We start from the raw sequence: 27,147 nt of genomic DNA, 5'->3' as shown, positions 1-27,147 counted from the left end.
CATGAAAAACAATGTGTTATTCTTGCCATGGAAAACTAGCAACCAATGTGAGAGACAAACTTGTGATGAGAGAGCTATGTGGCAATATACATTTTTAAATACATAAATAAATAAACAAATAAACTGTGTGACTCTATGGGTGTGCGTGAAGCCCCAGGATGTTTGGTAGGATAACTGGGGCGGATTACATTTGCATGCGAGAATGCACTTAGTTCCAATTGTCTCATTGAATTTCTGCGGATTGTAATTGAGACGCTGCACCAGCAGAAGGATAAAAGGGAGCCTACACAAGAGAAGTAGAAGAGACAGTAAATATTTTTTTACTGAACAGCGAGTTGGAGGTTAAAAACGTCAGTGAAGTGAAAGCACAGGGCAAGATCATGGAGCAGCCAGTGCTGTTGTGAATGGTGGCATGTGGTCTGGAGATGGACCCAACAGGAGTGTATGACCTGTGCTTGAATTTCAAGTGGTCTCTCTGGCTAAACTTTTCAGGAGCAGGGGCTACCCAATACTCCAGTAGAGCTCCCACACAGCTGGTGGGTCCCTGCAGACCCAGAAAGATGGTGACAAGTTGGGCTTGGGAAATCCCAACAGTGACTGACAAAGGTGGTTGGGGTGCTAGCCCGTGTGATGGTTGACTGGGCCTGTTTCGGGGGTTGTCTCCTTTGGCTCCAAGAACATTTCAGGATAAGCAGAGGAGATGTTGATTTTTAGTAGAAAGCACTGTGGCTTGGGACTGTTTGTAATAGAAGGAACCTGCCTGGGATGTTAACCTAGTTTTTAACTGATTATTTATTGATTTTAACCTCCATTAGTTGACCTGTTTTTATAGTGGATTGTTTGGAAAAAGACTTGTACTGAACTACTTACACTTTGTTTTATTTTTTGTAATAAAAGCAAAAGGCACTTTGCACCACCTCTTGCTGTGTCCTCATTTGTCCAGTTCAACCCTCAGTTTCAATATTGACTTTTCTGGATTTAAGTTGTCAGGGATCGTGAAGCCAACATGAACTGCCATAACTATGTGAGAATCTGTTTGATTAGCTTCAGACTAGGTCTAACCTGCAACATCACAATGTTCTCCATGATTACTCACTGTTCATTCATCATTGAAGTGCATCTTCAACAATCAGAAAATAATGGCAAATTTGAATGAGTAAGTCTTGTCAAAGACAAACTGTCACAGAAAGTAAAACTTAATGCACACAGTAAGTAAAACTGCATTCGAGTAACTATAATGCAATTCAAATCTAGTTGTGACAGAGCCTGAAATACATCCACTTAAAATTCTCCTCAATAACAGTAATTGTTTCCAGTTACTTCTTATCAAATTTTACATATATCATCAATGGGGCTGACTATTGGATAAGTCCTTCAATTTAAATTTATTTCTTTTTTAATAACCTCAAAAACTTGCCTTTGAGTTCACCACCATACAGTTAATGTATTTTGTAAGATGTCTGCTATGCTGCTCTGCACGACATGTAACTATTTACCACTAAAAGCAGGCAGGGATCTCAACTATACTTCTTCACAACAGCCATATTAGTATTGAAATCAACCCCAGTACAACAAATATATTTAATTTTTTGCTAAGCTATGTTTTTCATAAGCATATAATCATTATATACAAAATCTTCAAATTGTGCAGTATTTTAAAAAAACATGTTAGTAAAACAAATGTTTTCCATGCATTCTTGACTCAAGAAAAGGACTTCTAGCGTTTCAAAATTTTAAACAAGAAAAAAACTCATATTGTTTCCAAATATCTGTGGAACTAAAATTTATAACTAGTGTGGAATGTTCATAATGTTTGTGTGTAACTTGACACTTCTCTTTTCCAATGGATACCCTTCACCTCACTGAAAGGGATCAGAAACAGACTGAATACTACAGCAGAAACAAAAATATTAATTAGCAATCCATACAACACTACTAGAATTGCTTAGTCAAAGTGAAGATAAAAGTGTTGAAACGCTTTTAAATTATTTTGATATAAACATCTCAGTTCTTGATCTGCTAGTATAGTGAACACAGGAATCTTGAGTATTTGTTTTTCCAGCACCATGATACATTCAGTTTCGTCTTAGTAGTAGAGTTTTCAGTTAAATTGCATTTTTCCACTCTTGTATGATATGTTGAAGAAAGATTCATTGATCTTGACTTGACGGATGCTGTGATCTTCACAGAGTCAATGGAGGCTCTGATCGGGCCACTTGAGAGACTGAGAGAGGTGTCTGAGTGTCTGGGTTTGCAAGTGTCCTGAATAAAAACCAAGATCCAGACCTTCAATAACCACTTGGGCACAGCCATCAGCAGTGTGTGTGTGTCTGCGAAAAGAGTGTCAACCTTGTCGAGAGGTTTATTTATCAGAGCATTGTCATTCATAACTCTGGTGAGTCTTCTTATGAAGACAGTAGACAGATTGGGAGAGTTAAGGGGGGGATGTCATGAGGTCACTGGAAAGAGGTGTGTGGTACTCCAGATATTTTTGCAAAAGGATGTAGGTTCAAGTCTTTAGAGTCCCAGTGCCAACGAAGACTGGATTCCTTCTGTACTGTGTCTCTTTGGAGAATCCTTGGGTGTCTCTGGTGTGAATTTCGAACGAGTAGTTGCTCACGGAGTCGAGAATGAAGCACATTACCTGCATTATGAGGGAGCGTCAGTTACGCCACTACGGCCATATATCCATCTTACAGGATCCTCATTGTTGAGGATCCGAGTGGCTGGACCCGGTCAAGGGAACACCCATGTAATACCTGGCTGTGGCAGATAGATGATCATTTCTGGAGGGTAGAACTGGACCACATGTCTGCCTGGGTGGTTGTCAACTGGGATTTCGAGCTGTTTTGTCATGTGATGGGGGTGGCAACATGCTGTACCAGCGCATGCTCCCCAACCTAACCTGACCTGTATGGTCTGTGAAGCTCAAGTCACTTTAGTGGCCAAAAGAGCATCCACTACCTTGTATGAGAAGTACTGTTTATTTCTGAGAATGACAGAACATTAATTCACCCCTTACCATTCAGAGATCTCATCTGGTGTGTTGATGAAATTGCATCCCCTGGATTCTCTGAAGTGACTTTAGGCATTATTTAGATATCATCATAAAGACATATCTAACCATTCTTGAAATCAAAATCCTCATCCAATTATCTTCATAAATGTAATTAATTTTATATTAAAACTATGTCTGTACCAAACTATAAAAAAATCTTAAATAATGATAAAAACTATGAAATAAACTAAACTGCATTTAATTATTTTACTGTGCCCAAATCTCCAAACACCTAAGCCATCACTAACCATGCCAAGGTTTCAATCTTAAATCTCTTAAGGCTCTAATCCAAGTTGTAGCTCAGGTGCTCCTGCACAAAAAATGATCACATTTAGAAGAAAGCAGTGCAATGAAAAGCTAGAATTCTGTTTTGTCAGCATTTCGTTTTTTAGCTATCAGCCCTCTAATGGATGTAACATGCTTGTATTGATGTAACCAAGTTAAATAGAATGATCCAAATGAAGGTTTCCAGCATAATAATCACTCTGTGTACAGAAATGCAATTTTGTGTAAAATCATTACAAAATGGTTAGAGGAAATTAATATTGAGCAATAAATAAAGAGTGTCCTCCATAGCCTGAGGAATAATTTGTTACTAACTACAAGAAGTGCTAAACAGAGCTGCATCTCACCTTGAAAGTACTAGGGTAATGAAAGTGGAATTAATAGGGGAGATTTGGGTCTTGGATGAAACTTATGTGTTTAATTGATTGACCTTCAAATAATTAACTATAAACTATTAACTATGAAAGATGATACGCGAGTTAGCTGAAAGGAAAAGAAATAATATATTAATGGAGCAGTGGGGTTTTGAGTGATCTATGCACTGAAATTGGTGCCTCTCCCTTTTACTTCTATAGTTTTCTTTTTCTTCTCTTTTAAAAATGTTGCACATCTGCTGTCTTTAAACTGTAATTAAATGAGGATGAATGCTGAAATTTAACAGAAAATTAAGATGTGCATTATAGTATTTATTGGACTTGTGATTTTTTCATACTTCACAGTATTCAGCTACTACTTCCAGGATGTTGGTCCAATGCAATTTCATCTTAGGCTGTTTGCATTTCTACTGAGTATCAGTTGAGGCTGCTGTAGTTCTGCCCAATAATAATCAAAAATAGCACCAGGAACAAAAGCAAATGTTTTGTTATAATAATGCTGGTTTTGTTGACAACTACAAAAGTTTCACTACAAAGCAAGACTCCATGCTGCCATGCTAGAGAATAGTGTGCTGGTAGTATGAGAAGTGGAAAACTGACAGTATGGTGTAGTTTAACTTGGTCCTGCTATCATTCCCTGCAGGACCTGGAAGTGTTTAAAATACTCTGTGCACAAAAACAAACTAGAGAAAGGTTTGTGACATTCATTTATTTAATTATTTCCCTTTTATCAGTGGTGATCAAATACTGTAGAAGAAGAAGAAAATTCAGATTTATTTTTGCAATGTGTGTTTTGATACATCACTGCTTAACTTTTACCATGCTGAATTTGCCTTTGTGGTTTGCCCTTCTGTGTGGTATGGAGTTATGGAGGAGCTCATCGTTTCAATATTTTATGATATAACACCATAAAATACAGAGGTTGACATCTTTAACCAATGACTCTGTGAAGTTTTTTGAATACAGGAAAAAAAAACTGTAATCACTGTCAGCCCAGTTGGTTAGAGGTTTTCTATGTTGTTTAGCTGCATTTAATTTATAGCCTTAATTAAATGTGTCCATCCATTAATTTATCTTCAGAGGAGCTTAAACTAATCATTGGTATGGTAGCAAAGCCCATCCAAGTGGCATCAATCAAGCAAAATGCAGAGATCAACAATGGATGGAGCACCAGTTCAGTGCCAGGCCAACTCAAATAAACTGGTCCAAATTTTGAGTCGCATAACATGCATGACTTCGGGATATGGAAGTAAACCTTGGGAAACTTGGAGTGAAACCCACACAAATGCAGGAAGAAAATTCAGACTCAACATAGACAGTGACTATGGCTGCAGAAAGGCTGGGAGGTACAGGAAACAAAGATTATATGTTCATTTTGAGCCGGAGGTTGTGGAGACAAAAATGATCTATGCATTTTCTGGTCCCAAGAATTCTGGAATTGAGGAGATATACTTAGGAAAGAATTCTCCAATTTAAATGGCACAAAAAAAAAACAATAGGAGAAATCAGTAGGTCTACTGAACCCACAGTCCAGTAGGTGTGTGTCTATCACATAAATGGAAACAGTGGGAGAAGGCTGCAGAATCCAAAGAGAAAACAAAAATTAATCTGATCTCCAATTTTTCTAAATTTGGTGGTCTTGTTGGATTGTATGAACAAAGGTGAGAAAACCGTTGCAAACTGCTTAGAGTTACTCACATTCCTATATTAGTTTGAAAGTGCAGTATGACTTCCAATTAGTTCTATTTCTCAAACAAACCAATCCAATGCTTAATATCGTTCTAGAAAAAGTATGTGAGCATCTAGCTTTAGTAACTGGTGGTACCTCCCTGCTATTAACAACATGTCTAGAATGAAGGAAATAGCTTTGCAGACAGATTTTGGGACACATTGTCTGCAGTATGTGTTTGTATACATGACATTTGCCAGTCTTTCCTTTCCCAATCTTTTTTAACTGTGTTGAAACACTATAATCCCACTGACATGTACAATCATGAGGTACTAGCATCCCAGTGCTAAAACTTGCACTTCTTGAGGTCAGGACAAATTTTGTCACTTATTATCATAAGAAAAAGAATTCTAATCTTACCTAATCCTCCTGGGGTCTGCTAGAATTAACTAGGGAATGGATGGAGTACAGCAAGCTAGCCTAACAAAGCATTAGGCCAAACAATTTACAAACATGCATAAAATGAGATTAAATACAGGCACTAGAAATCTGAGTGAAAATATAAATCCAAAGTACACATTGAAAGCATCACTGCCAATGGATGGAAAATATACAGTAAGCTGAGAATTTTGATTTTTGAATAAGTTTATAGGGTTATTACTGTCACATTCACAGTATAGTGAAATTCTTACTTCCATGTTCTAATCAACATGCATCACATCACTGCTCCTGAATGTTACAAAGAATACGTTAAATAACTTACAGCAAAGCCATAATAGGCCAATTTTAGAAAAGAACTAAAAGGATATGTGTCATGGACTACCAGGGGGCATACAACTCCCCAACCCCAACACAGACAGATGCAGAGCCCAGTCTTATCACACAGCACACCTTCATTTAAGTGGGGAAGTGCTTTTCTTTTGCTCCATCCAACACTTCATGGTACAGGCACCAAATAACAAAGTGCCTTCTTTTCTTCTAGCCTCTTTCTCTCTCTGTCTGTCTCCATCTCCATTCCACTACCTGCAAGCTTCGTCCATCTCTTCCAGACTCTGGCTCCTTGACTGGAGTGAGGTGGCTCCTTTTATGGTGCACCTGGAAGTGCTCCAGGTGTTCCTTGACCACCTTCTTCAGCACTCCTGAGTGTGGCGAAAGTGGTGCCACAAAGGGCTCAGCCATACCAGTAGCACTCCCTGGTAGCACCAACGGAACCCAACAGGGCTAATCCAAACTCCCCGCGGGGATCCGTGTTGCTGCAGCAACCCAGAGGGGCTGCCCTCTAGCATCCCTAGGGAAGATAATGCCCTGAAAGTGCTTTCTCCCTCGGTCCTTCCACCCAACTGGCATCCCGGGCAGGTAATGGCCATGGCCATCTGTCAAAGTGTGATTAATTTATTTGATTGTTCCTATATTAAAATTGACCTAACAAAGCTAAGAAGGTATCATAACTGAGAAGACACCCTGGCAATTACACGCATAGGCCCTTCCAGCTAAAAGATAATACATGAAGTTTAAGCACTGCCCAACTGTATCATTTTTGAGTATCTCCAGTCTTGCTCCTCAACTTAATTTTACAGGAAAATAAGAAAACAAAAGTTAACCCCAGCTAAATAGACATTATGAACCACAGGTTAATGCATTAAGAATAGATTTTGTCTCAAACCTGGTGACCGATTATACAACTTGACGACTGTAGCTGCTGGTCTTGTTGCCAGAAAATGTCAGATTTCATTACTAGAAATTGCAAGAGATGGCAAATTACATGTTCCTATGGTAATTTTCAGGCACAGTTAGAAATTTAACGTATCACCGGTTCAATGTATTTTGATAACCAATAACATGCATTCTGACAAAATCAGTGCTGTATAAAGGCTTTGAAGGTTCAATAAATTTGGGCAAAGGTCTTTGACTTTTTATTTTCATTTTGCCATGGCAAGTAAACACAAGACAGACAAACATGCCTGAATTTTGTGTGTGCAGTCCAAATCACTCACGTTCCTTATGCCTCATGCATGTACTGTATGCTGTCTTTGGTTGTCAGCTCTTATGTACACAGATACTCTATGACTTAAGCATGTTTGATTTTGGCAAGGCGAGTCGCAAACCAGTTGGCATGAGTTGCTGGAGATGTCAAACTACACAAGTGGTCGTCACTTTCTAAGGCTACGTTCACACTGTATTGTGGTTGGATGAAACCGTAGAGACTAATCACACTCTGACTGGTTCATGCTCATTACGTAACCCATTCCTGATTGGATACTGCTTATAACACATTCCCTTATTGGTCATCCTTCATGGAAGAAAGCCATATTCCACATAGTGGACATAAAGAGGTTGCTTTCCATGGTGCTTGCATAGCTTACTTGTATCCATTTATATTGAATTTTGTACAGTTTGAATGATGTACACATGCGCAAAAAGCAAAAAAATTTTTGGCCGCTACAGTTTTGACGTAAATCCTGTGGCGCTACCAATGCTTCAAAGATTTTTTTTCGCCAATCTACACATGCCAATTAGGTGAACGTCTACGTGACATGCGTTTTCAGTCGTTTCAATGTGGTATGGAGCTATTTTCACAAACAGTGTGAAAAGGCTTGTGGACAAAGACAGTTTTTGTTTCAAAGTGCCTTTTTAAGTGAAAATGTAGCAGTGTGGGAATAGCTTAAGATAATGTAAATGTAGTCTGTGACTGAAAATTAGTGGTTTAAGGAAAAATAATCATCCAACACCATGGCATCTGTAGAAAGGGCAAAAGTGTGGTAAAGCTGAACTGGAGTGAGGCGACTATGAACAAGCAGACGCTATCGCAATCAGATGCCCAACTAGTGACAGGGGTTATGATGATCCTTTAGCTCAACTAAACTAACTAGCAGCACTCAGCACTCTTTATCCAGTGGCCACAGTTCACATTCAACAGATCCAAGTGAAGACATGTAACCTGAGAAGAGCGCCACAAAAGAGAATCTCTTGCCTGTGAGAGAGGCGTAGAACTTCTGTCAGTGGCACTGGTCACAAGTCTGATTCTATCCCTAGGCAGGTTACTAGTGAATTTTGACTGCAATATGCACATTTAAGCGCTCATAGACCGATCTTTTGTGCAGGGATTTACTGTGGTAGTCTGTTATTCCATTTTGGGCCTATTCCTGTTTTAATGTGTACTGGACAGACTCCAGCTTACTGAGATCATACCACAAAAAAGTCGATAAAGTAGTTAGATTGATGGACTAATTTTTAAAAATTGCAACTTCAGGAAACCCAGTGTGGTATTTACATTCATTTCATTTTCTTAATCCAGCTTGAAATCATTCAGCATCCATATTACTAACCGAGAATGTTAAACCGGATGGACGCAGGGACATCCGGCCATGGGCCGTGGCCGCAAAAGACGTACTGCGCAGGCGCCCCAAGAAATACGTACTGCGCAGGCGCCCCAAGAAATGAGGAGCCGCAACCACAGACAAAAGGAGTCAGCACAGAAAAAAGGAGTCAAAGAAATGAGGCGCTGCGACCACAGAAAAAGGAGTCAGCACAGAAAAACGGAGTCAAACGCCGGCGACGCACACAGCGCCGCACGAAACCCATTGCACACAAAACTAGCACACAAAAAAAAGAAGCCGCTCGCGCCCCACAAATCCCACACCCTCCTCCAAGCACCCCCCCCCCCCCCTACAAGCAACGGACGAGACACACACAAAGAGGAGGATTCAACAAGCCCCTGGCACACAAAAAAAAAAGAGGCCGCTAGCGCCCCACCAATCCCACCATCCCCTCCAAGCATTATTCCCCCCCCCCCAGACGAAAGAAGCCGCTCGCGCCCCACCAATCCCACCACCCCCTCCAAGCAACATCCCCCCCCCTCCTCAGACGCCGGCAAAGCACACAGCGCCGCACGAATCCCATTGCACACGAAACGGGACGCACACAAAGAGGACGATTCAACAAGCTCCTAGCACACCAAAAAAAAGAAGCCGTGACCGCCACACAAAGCCCATTAGACACGAAACGGGACAGACTACAGACATGGCACACGAAACGTTCACAAAGACGACGATTCAGACCCACAAACACACTAACATCAATAAGAAGTGACACCCAAAGCCCCATTTCTGAAGGAACCGTCTGTATTAAACATACGTCATCTCAACACCATCACACTATGCAGCATAGGTGGATCTCCTTATACTGAAGCACTATTAACCATTCAACTGCAGAAAAGGCTCCATATTAACAGTGAGTGCGATCCTCCTTATTTCTTATCCATATTTCTCACGCTGAAGAACAAACAAGTCATGAATACACGATCACAGGTACAAAACGATACGGCTCGGATAACGGGACTAAACACACGAACCCGCATGAAAAAACAAAATACACGGCGGCGCATACAACGCGCTTCTGAACCTCCGGAAGAAAAAATGTCTCGGCTCCAAAAACGCAAAGCTCAACTAACACATTAACAGAAACCAGCACATATGGACAGACACAATGAACGTACACACATACAGCACGCGTCTCAAAGTGCTGCATCGCAACAGGCACGGATTCAAAACGAAACACCTCCCGTCTCAGACATACGTAAACGGCAGCGAAGGGACAAAATAAATAAACGCATCTGGAATGCCGAAAAACAAGCAGGCAAGGCTCCAAAAAGAGAAAGCTCAACTGACCCACATACAAAAACGAGCAAGGCTCAATACAAACAATGCACGCAGTAGACTACAACGGGCTTCTCACACAGCACAGGCAAATCGATTACAGCTCCAAAACAACACGTCCCCAATACTGGACATACAACAACGCGCCTCTCAAACGGCACAAGCAAAAGATACACGTCACGGACATCAACGACAGACACCTGCTAAACACTTGCGCCAGTTAGCTGACAACGCGTTCAATAATGAGTCCACTATTCAGGAAAATTCATTGGGATTAATGAATGTCATTTGCAATCATTGTCATTCACTTAACTTCCCTGAAGAAACAACTGACAATACAGGTAATGAATTTACACGTTGTTGTCAAAAGGGTCAAATTAGACTGCCTCCTTTACATTCATATCCTGAATATCTACAGAACCTTCTAACTAACGATGTACCTGAAAGTGGAAACTTTATGAACTGCATTAGATCCTACAAATCGGTATCCACTATGAACATGAACAGTGGCACTGCACATTACATCCGTCTTGCAAAACTGTTAATTATTGATGAATGTACAATGGCATCCAGTCACTTACTCAACACCATTCATAAACTTCTACAAACATTGATGAATAATAATATTCCCTTTGGAGGAAAGGTACTTTTATTAGGAGGAGATTTTAGACAGTGCTTAACTATTGTTCCACATGCCATGCGCTCAGCTATTGTTCAGTGCACCTTAAAATACGCAGACAATTGACATTGCTTTCAAAAGATACACTTAGTACAAACCATGCAATGTCCAGATCCAGATCATAACAATTGGTTATTACATCTGGGAGATGGTACACTCACCAATACAGATAGACCTCACCCAGATATTAGTACAATTCCTCAAGCCTTTCTCTGCGACGACTTAGTTACAGAGATATTTGGAACAGCAATCTCATTAGACCAAATGCCCCTTTTAACACAACGCACTATATTATGTCCAAACAATATTAATGTAGAAAACATAAATACCCAAGTCATTGCATTACTTCCTGGAGAGACACAACTCTTTCTAAGCTCTGACAAAGTTGACTCTGATCACGACGATGACCATCTTCATTGACCTTACAAGTTCTGACCTGAAATTACCTTTTACACTTAAAAGGCGTGTACAAAGAAATTTTCCAATAACCCTTTACACTGTGCCACACACTTTATTGTTTGCTTTCTATTTGCATCATCTACACCTTCACACTATTCTATATCTCATTCATACATCATGTTCTTTGTCATTTCCCATCACCAGGGGTTGGCGAGCGAAGCGAGCAGGGGGCGGAGCCCCCTAGTTTTAACAGAAAGTCAAGCAGACATACATAGTTTTCACAGACAGGACGTGCAGGCCCGCACTTGCCCAACTTTATTTAGTTACAATGACCAAAAATATATTTCTCTGCACTAAATCTTATCACCCAGCAACGAGCAGGAACCAAACCATTTAAACTGAGTATGAATACTTTAGTTTATGTAAAAAATAACACAGGATAATTAGACAACATTGAGGCAACTGGTTCAGTAAGTGAGAAGAACGCTGTAGACTAGAAAAGCAGGCTTAAATTGAAAGTCTGTCATGGTTGTCATTAAATTCGATGCCACATTCCACACAAACATGTTGCCATTTAATTACTTGGACTAGATTTTCATTGAAAACAAACATTTTTTTCTCCTCCGAACTTTTTACTTTTAACTTTGCTGCCATCAGAAATGCACAAGGTGGGATATCCGATCAATGTCAATTCGGCTTCCTACTTGTCTCAAACAGAGATTAGACGAAGCAGGGGTAACATAATAAACAACAGCAGCTCCAAGTTGTAGGTCGTGACCCAAGGTTAGAATTACAAAGTGGTTTTCTGGAGGGTGGAATCTCTGTGCAGCAAAACAAAATCACTGTTCAGGAACTAATTATCTGAATGAGAAGTCCATTGCAACACACGCCTTTGACGCTGAAAGAAAGACCATTTATTTAAAGGCAACTGGAAAATAATTCCTGGGACTGGCTCTTGTTTGTAGCCTTGACTTTTCTTGAAAGTTTTTTTTTTTATTCACTATTTTTTTTCTTTAATTTTATTTTTTTTCAAATAAAATAGAATACTGAAAATATACTTTATGATAATCAGAAAGAGAGGCAAGTTGTTAGCTATAATGACTCATAGTTCCAGAGTCCTAGGACTGAATCCCAGCTCTCTCTTTATGGAGTTTGCTTATTCTCCCTGTGTAAATGTGGATTTTCTCCATTATGCCAAAGATATTTAGGTTAAGTGAACTGGCAACACTAATCAGACTCTTGTTCGTATGGATGTGTGGGTGGATGTGCCCTGTCGCAGTTGCTTCCTGTCTGTTGTCCAGTGCTTGCTAACTGGACTAGATCATGGACTGATGGATGTGTAACTTCCAATAAATAAACTGTAAGAATAACATCTTTTTACTTAGCCACTCTTTACTTTTTATAGAGTAGTAAAGCCATAAAATGGACAAAAAGCAAAAAACAGTAATAAAGTACTGTTTCACTACATGCTGTGCACCAATGTTCAGAGCCAACAGCTGCTGGAGACTTATGGGACTTTCTGTTTCATATTTATACTGTTGTTAATCATCAGAAACTCATCTTTACTGTTAGTAATAAAAATGTATAACAACCAAATTAATGTTTTTCATGAGCACAGCCATGTTGCTGATGCAACAGTACCCATTGCTAGCCATGCTGGCAGCACACAAAGATGCAAGGGGCAATTGAGTTATTTTAGCATAACACTAAGAAACGATTTTGCTTTTGCCTGCTTTGCTTTAAAAATGATGACTCATTTAAATATTTTTTAGAAATTGTAATTAACATTTTGGCAATGTTATTATGAAAACGAAAAATAATGCTTTATTGGTCTGATTTAGTTATGACTTGGCTCGGACCTTTAGGCTAGGAATTTGCATCAATGTTTTAGCCAAGGTGAAAGGCTCTTGTTATTTATGTGCAACAGACTGAATAACTATTCTTTTGGCTTGTCCTAAAACACTAAGGTTTCATCATTGGTGCTTAAACCCCTCAAACATTTATTTGAAAAAAATACATTCAAGACAAACTTCAGCAGGACATAAAAAACGTTTGGAAACCTACAGTTTTTACATAAATAACCAACAGGGCTATTTCAACCGGCCACCTAATAGCACCTAACATACTGAACATACTAAACTATCCAGGTAGTAGTTGGAGCAGTTTAATCTTTGGGACCAGCTGCTTCACCCACCTGTTGTTAAGTAATGTCCCATAACACTGGGCACAATTTAGGAAACAAAAAACGCTTGACATCATATAAACTATAAGTTGGGAGAACCTATTGCTACAACGTTAGCAAAGAAGCATCCACAATGTTAGATGATCATGAACAGAAGCATATACATTTAAAAAGAACAAAACAAAGACATATATTTCAAAAAGCTGTGAGAAATCCATCCTTTATACAGACAAATTCTAAACACTAGAGCATGTGTTGGAAAATTACAGCCCACGGACAGCATCTGACCCACGCCATGGGCACAATCAGCTCACAGGCTTCTCTTAGAAAAATCTAATATTCCAGCCCAAGTAAGGTGTCATAACAAGATGTTAGCACAGTTGCCGGGTTTAAGCTTAGTATGTTGCCATGTTATGTCATACAAAAAAAATAATTAAGCATTTACCATACAAATAGAGATATTCTACAGAGCTGATGTATATATATATTTTTAGCTGCTGGCTTGCCTTTGTCTCACATATGCATTTTTTAAGAATACAAGTTTGTGCAAAGCGGATTTTAGCAGAGACTTATTTGGTTGGCAGCAGCATCTCTGAAAGTGGAACTTTGGGAGTGACTGTGGATCTTTGCACAAATCAGTATAAAGAGCTCAGTTTACAAAAGTGAAAGAAGGAAGTTAGACCAAAACAGATTATTTTTATGCTTCAATCAATGTGTTTGGTAAGACAAAAAGTAAAATGTGCTTACCGGGAGCGGCATCCTGATAGTGCCTTCAGGCAATTTTTGTGTTTTTCAGACACTTCACAGACACACAAGAGGTCGACAGGTAACGGTTTTCCAGGTGAGCTTATTTCAGATTTGGTAAAATGCTGTTAATTTATGTTTTTCTCAGTATGTCACACTTACAATAACCTGAGTAAACTGCAACAAGCAAAACCTGTTCATTTCCATAAATTTTAAGGTTCAATGCGCAGAAGGAGGACTTTCAAGCGTATGTAGTTCAAGCTGCCATCCTTTGTCTTGAATGTGACTTGTTGCAAGACAGCTTTTGCCATTTTTTTTAATCACGATTTAATGAATGGACAGTGTAACAAAAGTCTTGCAGATAAAAGTAAACTCTAGTGCAATTGTGAATTAAAAGGAAGTATAGCTAAGTTTCTTTGTTTGATTTCAACAAACTGTACATTACTCAGGATTTGCTTCCAAGGCATTGTAATTGTGCTGCGCACATTTCATTATTTGTTAGAAAAAAAGAGTTGTGAACAGATCTCTTCACAAACAAAAATGATTAAAAGCAAGAATAAATGCTTTTCTCCCAGTCAACATGAGATGAAGTCAAGACGGGTACAGAAAATCTGGTTAAAGTAACTTTGTAGCACTTAAGTGAAGTGCTCCGAGATCATATTCATTGCCCATCCATCCATATTCTAAACCCACATATTCCAAATTTACCTTACTACTTACATCTGAATTACCCATTAAGTACCCAACACAGCTTTGTCTTTATTATTTGTACTACTAAAAGGGCAAAGAAATGAAGTCAGATTGATCATTTGAAAGAATTTTGTTTTAAACAACATAAAAATTGAAACTGCTTGCTGGCCAAAATTAGGTAATAAGTTGGCTCTTGCTTAATTGCTTCTCTTTACAAAGATTCAGACAGCTGTCACATAGATACAGCATAGTAGAAGTCCTACGAAACAACTTTTTAACAACTAGCATTTAATTTTAACTACCATTAATCCTAAGGGAATCAATTCAAAAGAAGAATAAGGCAGGGAGCGTCACACTCATTGGTGTGTTGTACTTAACAAATTAGAAAATGAGACTTGGACAGTTTGTGCTTAATGGGCTCTAATATCTATTTCAGCTGGCTTAGTTGGCAGGTAGCAGAAAAGGTAATGCCAAACCTGGCAAAAATATTCAGTTCCCGTTTCCCGGGAGTATAAAACCCCTAACAAATTACTTGCATTTGACTTTGAAAATCAATACATTTGCAGTACAGCTCCCTAAACCAAGGGTGTTTAATTTCCACTTTTCTTTTCTAAAAGCCAACTTGGAAGGTCTTCAAATAATGAACTGCCTGCAGGATGAAAGAAACTGAAAATTAGATCAAAGGAACTCCACAACAATTTGGTTTCAGAGAACAATTCTCAAGTAGTCTGGGAACAGCGATCTTATTGACTGTTTGTAGTGGGTTCAAATTAGGCTTCCCACAAAAACTAAACAAATTTTGCATTATTTATACTGAGGGCTTGCAATCATTTTAATTAAGTGGAGGATCTGCCACAGTGCATTAGGCACCTAGTGAAAAATGCCATTACAATGAACAGCAATTCAGGAAATTGTGCTTCTCTGTCAAATTCTACGCAAATGTAAATCTTTTCAATTAAGATGAGAAAAGTATTTTAGAATAATACCATAAATACTCACACTTGAACAAATGAAGACTTGTGCATATAATGCTCAGAATTACAGAAGCGGTAGTGAGCACTGACGCCAAGAAGCACCATGAGTTCAAATCCTAACTTGACCAGAGTCTGCATGTTCCTTGCATTTTTGTGTCACTTTTTGTGTGTACTCTTTGCATCTACCACTGGCTAAAAATTGCAAATTAGGTTAAATGGCAACTCCAGTTTCCTAGATTCCTAAAATTGTTTAAGCGGCTTCTGAAACTGAATGGGTGGTTTTTTATATTAGATATCGAAAAACTTGCAATAATATTGAACACTAGTTTTCATTTTTTGCTTTTGCTAGTGTTCATTTGCCAAGCTAAGACAAATTGGATTTCTCAAGACAGCATTTTACCCACTTATACAAGATTTATTTAAAATATATGATTTTAAATTTTACAAATAATGTGAATCCTTTAAACTTAGTTGACAGCTCCCAGTCCATTTACAGTAGTTAATTGCCGGTGTGGCCACCGGGGGGGGCACCATCTCCCCAAACCCGACTCAGACAGAGACAAACAGAATTTCTGCACAACACACACCTTTTATTTACAAGGGGAAAAATCCCTTTCTTCTGTTCCCCTATGTGACGATGTGGGTTCTGCTCCAGGCTCCCATCTCCATTTTGGGAGGTCTTGAACCCAACATCTTCAGTAATGTCACTGGATGAGCTGATCAGTGAGACACAAAAAAGCAAGGGGATGGTACAAAAAAGTGCAAAGTGCTTTTATTAAAACAAACCAAAAACAAAAGTGTTCAAATAAATTAGTGCAATACTCAAATGTCCATAAATAAATAATCCATAAACAGATAAAATCCCAAACGGTTAAAACAAAGGCTAAAATGAAATTAAAATAGCAGCAATCATTGGGGCTATACCAGCCAGACACAGCTCCTTCCCAGCCTCTTCAGCTCTCCTAAGGTTTACTCAGCCAACAGGACTTCAGCCACCACGGTCCTCTCTCTACTGACTCCCGTCTTAGCTGCCTCTGCCGGTGTCTGGTAGACTGCTCAGGGTCGGTTGTCCTTCCGCCATCCTTCTCGCACACGTGGTCATCCCTCAGATCCCTAGGGCGGACTCCTCCTTGATCATACCCATTCCTCCACATAGTCAGTGGGCATGATCCGTCCCTTTAGCGCCGATTGCTCGCTCTATCCGGGACCCCCGACTGTGCTGACCTTATTTTTACTTAGCTGGCTGGCTGGTCCACTCTCTTACACTACCCCAGTTCTGCTCTCTCGCTCTCTAGTCTTTTACCATTCTCCTCTCCTCTTTCTGCCTCACGCTTCTCCTATTTATTATGGGGACGTGGCTCAGGTGTGGCAATTAGCAGTTCCTGGCTTCAATCACGGATGCGCCCCGGAACAGCTCCAGCCACACTATCACGCCCCCTCTTTAAGCCGCAAGTGCAGCGATTATCTATTTTAAAAAAACTGGCCTTTTTAATCTGAGCTGTGGACCCGCAATACCACATCTCCACACAGCAAGCACAGCTCCAAGCACAATGCAGCATTTTTCTTCTTTTTTTCACTGTCTGTCTGTCTGAGACCGCCTCTACTCCTCCAATGGAAAACTTCATCCCTCTTCCTCCCGGCTCCTGGAGCAGTGGCAGCCGGCTCCATTTATGCCACACACGGGGGAAACTTACAGTGGCCTGATAGCATGACAAGGAAATACTTCCTGGTGAGGTGGAAGCCCAATGTAGTAGGGCTCTGCAGCCCCTGCAGAATCCCCTGGCAGTACTCCTGGGACCTGTGCCAAGCTCCACCTCCCATGGAGCCCTGTGGGAATCCAACATACCACTGCAACTCAGGGGTGATGCCATCTAGTGTAGTGGAGGAGGCAATCCACTATATCTGTTCTCTGCCTGGTCCTTCTATTAACAAGGCATCCAGGCCGGATTAGGGCCCGACCAACCACAATACTGGATTCCATGATAATGAAAGACATAACACAGATATGATTAATTTCTAAAGATATACAGGTGTGGTGGACACCCTTTTGACACTGGATCCGGGGGAGCAGCCATGGGATGCACACTATGTCCCCCAGAACACTTGGTGGCAGCCCCCCTGGGTTGCATCGGGGCCACAATTGTGCTACACCGGAGCTCATCCCTGTTGGGCTCCGTGGCCACCGCCAGGGGGAGCTGCACGATTTCCTGAGCCCATGTGGGCTGTAACACAGCCACACACGGAAGTGCAGCCTTAATTAAGTCAATTATCACCTGAAGCACTTCCGGGTGGGCTATAAAAGAAGCCGGCAGACACCACTCCAGGAGCCAGAGTCGGGAGGAGGAGGAGGGCAACACTTGCTGGGAGGAGTGGTGGAGAAGGAAGATTTGATGTTTTGTTGGTGCTTTGCTTTTTGTTTTGTGTGCTTCTGGGACTGTGTTGTGTCTGTGGGTACAAGGAAGGCGCAACCCACAGACGAAAAAAATAAATCTTTGTTGTTTAGTTTAATGTGCCTCCGTTGTCAGTCTATGTCAGATCGGGTGTCTATATAGCACCTTGTTACACAGGCCAATACATAATTACCCTTACTTTAAGTAGAGTTTTTACCTGTCCTCAAAAAATTACCCCCATTCCTGTTAAAAAATAAACACCAAAAGACATTAAAATTGATATTATCACTTTAATAAATACAGTTTATATACCTACACTTTATCATTCCCACTTTCACATTAAGCAGCCTTTCGATCTTCCTTTCTAGTGTAACTAATTTATCATCGTTTTTGGAATCACGATGCTCAAGACGACACCTAAGCCACATATGTGTCAAGCAGACCAAATATAGCACCTAATGTGAGAATGACCGAGACTGTGATGGTGTGTGACAAATATCAAGTGCCACCTAAAACATCCAACCATGTTACGTAATACTTGGAATGACAGCAAGGATGATCAGGTGTTGGCAGTAGTAGTAGTAGTAGTAGTAGTAGTAGAAGAAGTAGAGTTACATATGCACAGTACAGTGAAATTCTTACTTCCATGTCCAACCAACATTCAACACATCCCCTCTCTCCAAAACCATGATAAACATTTCTGTGGAACATAGCTGAATATCTCTGCTGACATGATCTTCAGAAATAATTCAAGAAAGAGTATTTGTCGTATATCCAAATTTTCGCAAAGTGGTTGTCTGTAATTCAGGGTATGCCTGTATTATATTAATTTTTTACGTGTACAGAAATTAACAGAATGCTAATTAACTTAAGAATGTATGTAGCAAGAGCAATGTGATTTGTACATTGTTTAATGTGCATCTGAGCAATCTTCAAGGATTTAAGTCTCATCCTATAATTGAATCAACAATATACTATAGATTAAGTTTAACTGGTCCAGCTTACTTCAGTGGGTAAATCCCTACAACTATAACATTTTTTGCTATAAATTAAAACAGTTTTCAGCACATTTTCTAGTTTATGTTTCTTTTTTGTTTGGAGAAAACATGTGTAGACTGTCCATTTACTGCCCTTTCATTCATGGTATCCTGCTGTAGCACTTTACTACTCCTGTGGTGACCACCTACTGCTCTTGGCCTTGGAATGAGAAATGGTTAGGAATATTTAGTGTCCACTGTGACTCACAAAGTACCAAATAGTCATGTTAAAATACAACTGTGCCCTCTTACAGCATAATATTTTAGGATCCTCTGGAGGGGTACCAACAGTGTTTGGCCTGTTGAACAACTGTAGGTCAGCCAAATTTCTATTTTGTTTATATCAAAAAACAATGTGGCCATCTCTATTTAAGGAATGCTGACAGCTAGAGTTTTTGCTTTTCCATTTTCCTTTTCTCCTTGCTAATTGTATTCATTATAATGAGGCTCTGCTTGTTACCATTTGGACAAACCATTTTATATCTCAGCACCAATAATCCTGGCAGTACTAGGTGCCGATGGGTCATGAGACACACTTATACTCAACAGTTGTCAGTTTACCTAACATGCATGTCTTTGGAGATTTGGGAGGAAGATCCATGGAGACTCATGCAAACAGGAAAACTCTGCAGGGGCCTTGACCAAGCCCGGTATCTAAACCAGTCTTCTCAAGCTGTGAAGGAACAGTGTTGACGTCTATACCAGCAAGCTATCTCAAAAATATAACATATATAAAGATCAATATAATGTTTTAAATCAGCCCCAGAAAGCCAGACTGCACACCAACAATCATATGTGAGTATTAAAGTTTTTCAGGTAGAATTTTAACATTCATTGAACTGTTCCGGCATTTCCATGGTGGCCGTCTTCACATAACCGCTGTCACAGGAGACTTGGGGACAGACCCAGCCAGGACGCCTGGAAGGACTGGGAGGTGGTGTATTCGTCCTCCGGGCCACGAGGGGGCAACCGCGCTGGATCGGGAGAGGACCACAGGAGAGGAGAAAGGAGGCTCAAGCCCATTGGGGCCTGTGGCCACCGCCAGGGGGTGCACTTCCGCCACACCCGGGAAGATGGAAGAACATCATCAAGCACCTGGAGCACATCCGGGTGAGAATAAAAGGGTCCGTCTCCCTACAATCAGGGAGCTAGAGTCGGGAGTGGGAGCAGGACGAGGCTCCCGTGGAGAGAGGAAAGGCGGCCCGTATGCAAGGTGGTAAGTGCCAGGAAGGACTGTGTGCTGTGTGGGACTGTGTTGTATTCAATAAACATGTGCTTTTTTATAAAGATGTGGCCTCAGTCTGATGGTGTCTGGGCATGTCTCACACCGCACTGCAGAAAACTTGCACCGTTACTGCAATACACTACATCGCAATGCCTCCACTTCTAACCACAAAGTAAACCAGTCAGAAGAGCTTCTGTGGATCTAATCTTACCTTTTAGATAATTTGTGCTGTATCTCACCATTTGAAAGGCACTATACACCCTGCTTGTGAAAAGGCACATGCGCTATGAGTCAGATAACTTAAAAAAGAAATTGTTAATATTACAATATTTTTAAAAATAATTCCTGCACAAACTATGGGGTTTCTAACATTGGGGAACATTTACACTACAGTTATATGTTTTGTCCATTTACTGCATCTCAATTAAAGTATCCTTTTTAAATTATTGCCATTATGTGCTACCATAACGCCATGAGGTTTTCTTTGTTGGCATCATCATTTCTGGGTGCCTGTTGTAAAGACGCAGCTCCTAGTTGCCACTGGATGTCATTGGCACAACGTTTTAAATAGGATGGGAGTCTAATTATCCAAGATTTGGATAGAAACTGGTATTCTTTATGCTATTTGTATTGAAATTACAGTATGAGCAATCCATCTTGAATACGATTCCCTGTTTAGCATTTTGAGTTTGGCAACAGATTTCAACTCGATTCTGTCTCAGCCTACATTCACTTCCTCGTCTGTTTGCAAAATCTTCAGTGCTTAGTTCGCTGGCAGTATAGCCGGGATCTTCAGCACCTCGACACTTCTCGACAATATGGCACTGTGGGTGTTTTTTTTACATTTAAGGCCTCTTGAGAAACTGTAAATGACAGATTGCTGAAATATTTCTATGGCCTTAAATATACTGAATGGGCCAACATTTTTATGAGTCAAAGCATATTACAAAGATGGCATGTTCCCAATATTATACCACCAAAAGGACATCATAAAGATGGTTTATGTCACATATCATGGCATCGCCCATCTCTGACTAGTTACATGAGGTCCACGGCTTTAGACACGTTTTTCTGTTTCAATGAACTCTGCAGGCAGATTCTAGTTCCATTATCAGAGTGCTGCAACTAGCAGCTTGGAACTCAGTCACTAGTAGCACTTTGCACATACTGTATATTTAAAGATCTTCGAAACAAGACAGCAATTAATGTATTGTATAACACTGGCCAGAAAAATGTTTACCACTGAATAGTGTACATCACAATACCATAGCATGAACCAAACTTTCTCAGATGCATAGATTCATAAACTGACCCTTCCCTTATGTGTTGAACCCAAAAGTAAACAGTTAATCTAGAGGGGAAAAAGGAAAGCCCTGACATCTTTTTGAATAACGGGTTGCATGGCTTAATTCTTTTAAACACAGGGAAGCTTTTCTGAAAAGCAGGCATTTACTGTAATTCTCATAATAACTTAATCACGTAACTGTCAGAGACGGCTGTGAGGCGGATAGCTCTTATCATATGACAATAATGGAGCTGCCAGTGTCTCAGTCTGAGGCAGATGTGGCAAACCCAGGTCACCAGTCCACTCCTCTCTCTAATAAGCAATCTGTAGAGAATGCCTGTACAGCTGCCCCCTGCCAACTTTCTTTTCTTCATTTATTTTAGCCACATCCTGCCTTTGCACAGGGAAGGGAGGGGATATCAGTTTGATATTCTGCCAAAGAGCTCTGCAAATTTCCACTGAATTACATTTCAATTGAATGAGTCAGCAAGCTTCTCCTGAAAGGCAGCTGCTTAAATATTTCCCACTGCTGCAATCCTTTCGGGTTACAGCTATATACTTATGGCTAAATACAGGGTTTTAGTAAATTAACACATAGGCTGCAATAAAAAACAGCACTAATCAAGTAAATGAGTACTTCAGATTAGTGCTACCACTAATTTATATCCATTACAGGAGTGCAGCACATATAGTCCACGCCTCCCCCTGTATTGTCTCAATATCTGCATACCAGATGTGTTCCATGAGATAATCAGATACTCTCTAGTGAACAAAGTAATCTCCACTTGTAACATTAGAAAATAAATAAAGGGAGAGCAAAGAGCAAGTCAGGGATTGGTCTACTGTACAGACAGGATAAAACAGTAATCAAATTTCAGCAATTGCGGGTACTTAAATGGGATGGAAAGAAAGTACAACACCCTGCTGGCACAAATAATACATTAAGTTGAAATGACACCAAAAAAAGAGGTTTGAGCAAAATGCACAAAAATTAAGGCCATCCTGAATCCCATGAGTTAGTGATCATCACGGTACAAAGGTGGAACAAGAGTTAATATGTTATGATGAAGCAGCACATATTTTGATGGACCGCCTGCAAGGGTAAATTGTGCCTTGTACACATATCAGAATGGTTGTGTTACTCATGCTCAGTAGCTTGCCACTTTTTCTGTTTTTCCAATATGACTTTAGTAAGCTCATTTACAGTGGGAAGATGGGGAAACTGTGTAATGAGCTTCCATGCTGGCACTGAAATCACTTTATTTTGATGCAGGCATTCTCTTTTAAATTGCTTTTCATCTACTGTCAATGAACTCTGTTTAACCATACAGTGCTTATACAGTGCCCTTCACAATGTTTGTGACAAAGACATATTCTTCCTTTATTGACCTCTTTGCTTCAAGGAAAATGTGTCTTTGTGCCAAACATTATAGAGGCAACTGTATTTGCCACTTCATTTTATGTTGATATCCTTAAGAAGTCCAAAAAAAAAAAAATCACATTCTCAAACATACTTTATCAATTTCAGAGTTTCCAGGCAGTAATGGGTACAAGGCAGGAGGCTGTCCTAGAGGAGAGAGAGAGAGAGAGAGAGAGAGAGAGAGAGAGAGAGAGAGAGAGAGAGAGAGAGAGAGAGAGAGAGAGAGAGAGAGAGAGAGAGAGAGAGAGAGAGAGAGAGAGAGAGAGAGAGAGAGAGATAGATAGATAGATAGATAGATAGATAGATAGATACTTTATTAATCCCAATGGGAAATTCACATTCTTCAGCAGCAGCATACTGATACAATAAATAATATTAAATTAAAGAATGATAATAATACAGGTGAAAAAAACAGACAATAACTATGTATAATGTTAAATATTAACGTTTACCCCCCCTGGTGGAATTAAAGAGTCGCATAGTTTGGGGGAGGAACGATCTCCTCAATCTGTCTGTGGAGCAGGACAGTGACAGCAGTCTGTCGCTGAAGCTGCTCTTCTGTCTGGAGATGACATTATTTAGTGGATGCAGTGGATCCTCCATAATTGATAGGAGCCTGCTGAGCGCCCTTCGCTCTGCCACAGATGTTAAACTGTCCAGCTCCATGCCAACAATAGAGCCTGCCTTCCTCACCAGTTTGTCCAGGCGTGAGGCGTCTTTCCTCTTAATGCTGCCTCCCCAGCACACCACTGCGTAGAAGAGGGCGCTCGCCACAACTGTTTGATAGAACATCTGCAGCATCTTATTGCAGATGTTGAAGGAAGCCAGCCTTCTAAGGAAGTATAACCGGCTTTGTCCTTTCTTGCACAGCGCATCAGTATTGGCAGTCCAGTCTAATTTATCATCCAGCTGCACTCCCAGATATTTATAGGTCTGCACCATCTGCACACAGTCACCTTTGATGATCACTGGGTCTATGAGGGGTCTGGGCCTCCTAAAATCCACCACCAGCTCCTTGGTTTTGCTGGTGTTCAGGTGTAGGTGGTTTGAGTCGGACCGTTTAACAAAGTCATTGATTAGGTCCCTATACTCCTCCTCCAGCCCATTCCTGATACAGCCCACGATAGCAGTGTCATCAGCGAACTTTTGCACATGGCAGGACTCCGAGTTGTATTGGAAGTCCGATGTATATAGGCTGAACAGGACCGGAGAAAGTACAGTCCCTTGTGGCGCTCCTGTGTTGCTGACCACAATGTCAGACGTGCAGTTCCCAAGACGCACATACTGAGGTCTGTCTTTAAGATAGTCCACGATCCATGCCACTAGGTATGAATCTAATCCCATCTCTGTCAGCTTGTCCCTAAGGAGCAGAGGTTGGATTGTGTTGAAGGCGCTAGAGAAGTCTAGAAACATAATTCTTACAGCACCACTGCCTCTGTCCAAGTGCGAGAGGGATCGGTGTAGCATATAGATGATGGCATCTTCCGCTCCCACCTTCTCCTGATATGCAAACTGCAGAGGGTCAAGGGCGTGTTGAACCTGTGGCCTAAGGTGGTGAAGCAGCAGCCTCTCCATGGTCTTCATCACATGTGATGTCAGAGCAACAGGCCGAAAGTCATTCAGCTCACTAGGACGTGATACCTTTGGGACTGGGGTGATACAAGATGTTTTCCAAAGCCTCGGGACTCTCCCCTGTTCCAGGCTCAGGTTGAAGATGCGCTGTAGAGGACCCCCCAGCTCCGATGCACAGACCTTCAGCAGTCGTGGCGATACTCCATCTGGACCCGCTGCTTTGCTGGCACGAAGTCTCCTCAGCTCTCTGCTCACTTGCGCTGTTGTTATTATGGGTGGGGATGTTTTTCCTATGCTGGTATCAGCAGAAGGATGTGTGGAGGGTGCAGTACTCCGAGGTGAGAGTGAGAGTGGGTTAGGGTGGTCAAACCTGTTAAAAAAGTTGTTCATTTGGTTTGCTCTCTTCACGTCTCTCTCAATGGTGGTACCCCGCTTCGAGCTTCATCCCATCCCACACTTCCTTCATGCTGTTATTCTGCAACTTCTGCTCCAGCTTTCTCCTGTACTGCTCCTTCGCCGCCCTGAGTTGGACTCGGAGTTCCTTCTGCACGCGCTTGAGCTCATGCTGATCACCGTCTTTAAGAGCCCTTTTCTTCTGATTCAAAAGGCCCTTGATGTCACTTGTAATCCATGGCTTGTTGTTAGCATAGCAGCGTACTGTTCTTACTGGAACTACAATGTCCATACAGAAGTTGATGTAATCAGTAGTGCAGTCAACAACTTCCTCAATGTTCTCATTATGAGATCCCTGCAGGATATCCCAGTCTGTAGTTCCAAAAAGTTCTCTCAGAGTATTCTCAGCCTCCGGGGTCCACTTCCTGAATGATCGTGTGGTTACAGGTAGGACTCTAACTTTTGATTTATAGTGAGGCTGAAGCTGAACCAGGTTATGATCTCCTTTCCCAAGCGCAGGCAGCGGGGTGGCGCTGTATGCGTCTTTAACGTTTGCATACAGTAAATCAATAGTCTTATTTCCCCGGGTGTTACAGTCCACATACTGGGAGAATGCAGGCAATGTTTTGTCCAGCGTCACATGGTTAAAGTCTCCAGCGATTAGCACAAGCGCCTCAGGGTGCTGCGTTTGTAACTTAGCAACAGCGGAATGGATGATGTCACTCGCTGACTCCACGTCTGCCCGAGGAGGAATGTATACAATAACAACAATGACATGTCCAAACTCTCTGGGCAAATAGTAGGGACGTAAACTTACGGCCAACAGTTCGATATCCCTGCAGCAAGTGGAGATTTTGACGTTAACATGTCCAGAGTGACACCACCGTGTATTAACATAGAGAGCGAGTCCTCCTCCTTTGTGCTTACCACAGGTACTTGCATCTCTGTCCGCTCTAACTGTGCTAAACCCGGGTAGCTCCACGTTGGCATCTGGGATGGTGTTATTTAGCCACGTTTCGCAGAAACACAACAAACTGCATTCTCTGTAGGTCCTTACATTTTTCACCAGCGCAGCCAGTTCGTCGATCTTATTTGAGATTGAGTTTACATTCCCCAGAATCACAGAAGGCACCGAAGGCTTGAAACGCCACTTTCTCGCAAGCCGCTTCTTTTTTAGCTTAGTGCCGGCTCTGCTGCCACGATACCGCCTTCTTACCTCGTCGGGTAAATATGGAACCACACCGGCACTGGCATTTGTTCTCAGCGCCCGAAGTTGAGTACTTGAATAGGCGAGTCTTGGCGTGTTAAAATCCATGCCCACGTTGTAAAAGTAAGTGTGTCCAGGGAAGGAATCCACATAAAATAAAGTGGTAGGAGTGATCAATAAATAAAAATAGAAAAATAAAAGTAGAAAAGTACACATACATATACAGTCATACACGGAGCTGCTGAAAAGGCTGCCACTCACGGCGGCGCCGGATGCAAAAAATGTCAGAGAAAAAAAAAGATGTCAGTCTATCACAGGACTGCCACACTTGTACTCAATTTAGAAATGCCAAACAGCCAACTTCCATATCTTTTCTGATGCAAGTGTAAAACTCATGTAGAAACAAAGAGAACATGCAGATTCCACACAGGCAGCTGGATAAATAAAACAAAAATGCTATAACCACTGTGGCAACATGCCACTCACACCACAAAATGATGTAATGTTTCAAAAGAAAAAAAAAAAAGGCCATTATTTTTTTAATCTGCTTATTCTTTTACACGGCCACAGGAAGTTAGACTCCATCCCAAAACAGAGTGAAAGGCATTCACCACTCCTAATAGAGAAGCGAATCGATCAAATGGCATACTCACACTCATTCACACATGGCCTGTTTAGCATTGGCAGATTACCCAAGATGCACAGCTTGGAGATGTGGCAGGAAACCAGAGTATATGCGGCAAACCCACATGGTCACGAAGAAATTGAACACTACTAGCAGTGACCAAGCTGGGATCTGAGCCTAGGTCTTTGTGAAAAACCGGTGTTAACAACTGTGCTGTCTAATAAATTTAATTCATCCACCCATCAATTTATTCTGTCTAGTACCTGTCTAGTATCAGCAGCAGC

The 27,147-nt window shown here is 41.0% G+C and overlaps 1 protein-coding gene across 1 annotated transcript in view; it reads right to left on the bottom strand.

Moving 5' to 3' along the window:
• The window catches only part of sntb2 (syntrophin, beta 2), a 327,074-nt gene that overhangs the window by 115,885 nt on the left and 184,042 nt on the right, over window positions 1-27,147 (bottom strand). The gene's annotated exons all lie outside the window — the stretch shown is intronic.

This window comes from Erpetoichthys calabaricus, chromosome 9 (genome assembly GCF_900747795.2).
Source record: "Erpetoichthys calabaricus chromosome 9, fErpCal1.3, whole genome shotgun sequence".
Taxonomy (NCBI): domain Eukaryota; kingdom Metazoa; phylum Chordata; class Cladistia; order Polypteriformes; family Polypteridae; genus Erpetoichthys; species Erpetoichthys calabaricus.
The sequence above is the reverse complement of the archived record's forward strand: the minus strand, read 5'-3'. Positions and strand labels throughout refer to the sequence as shown.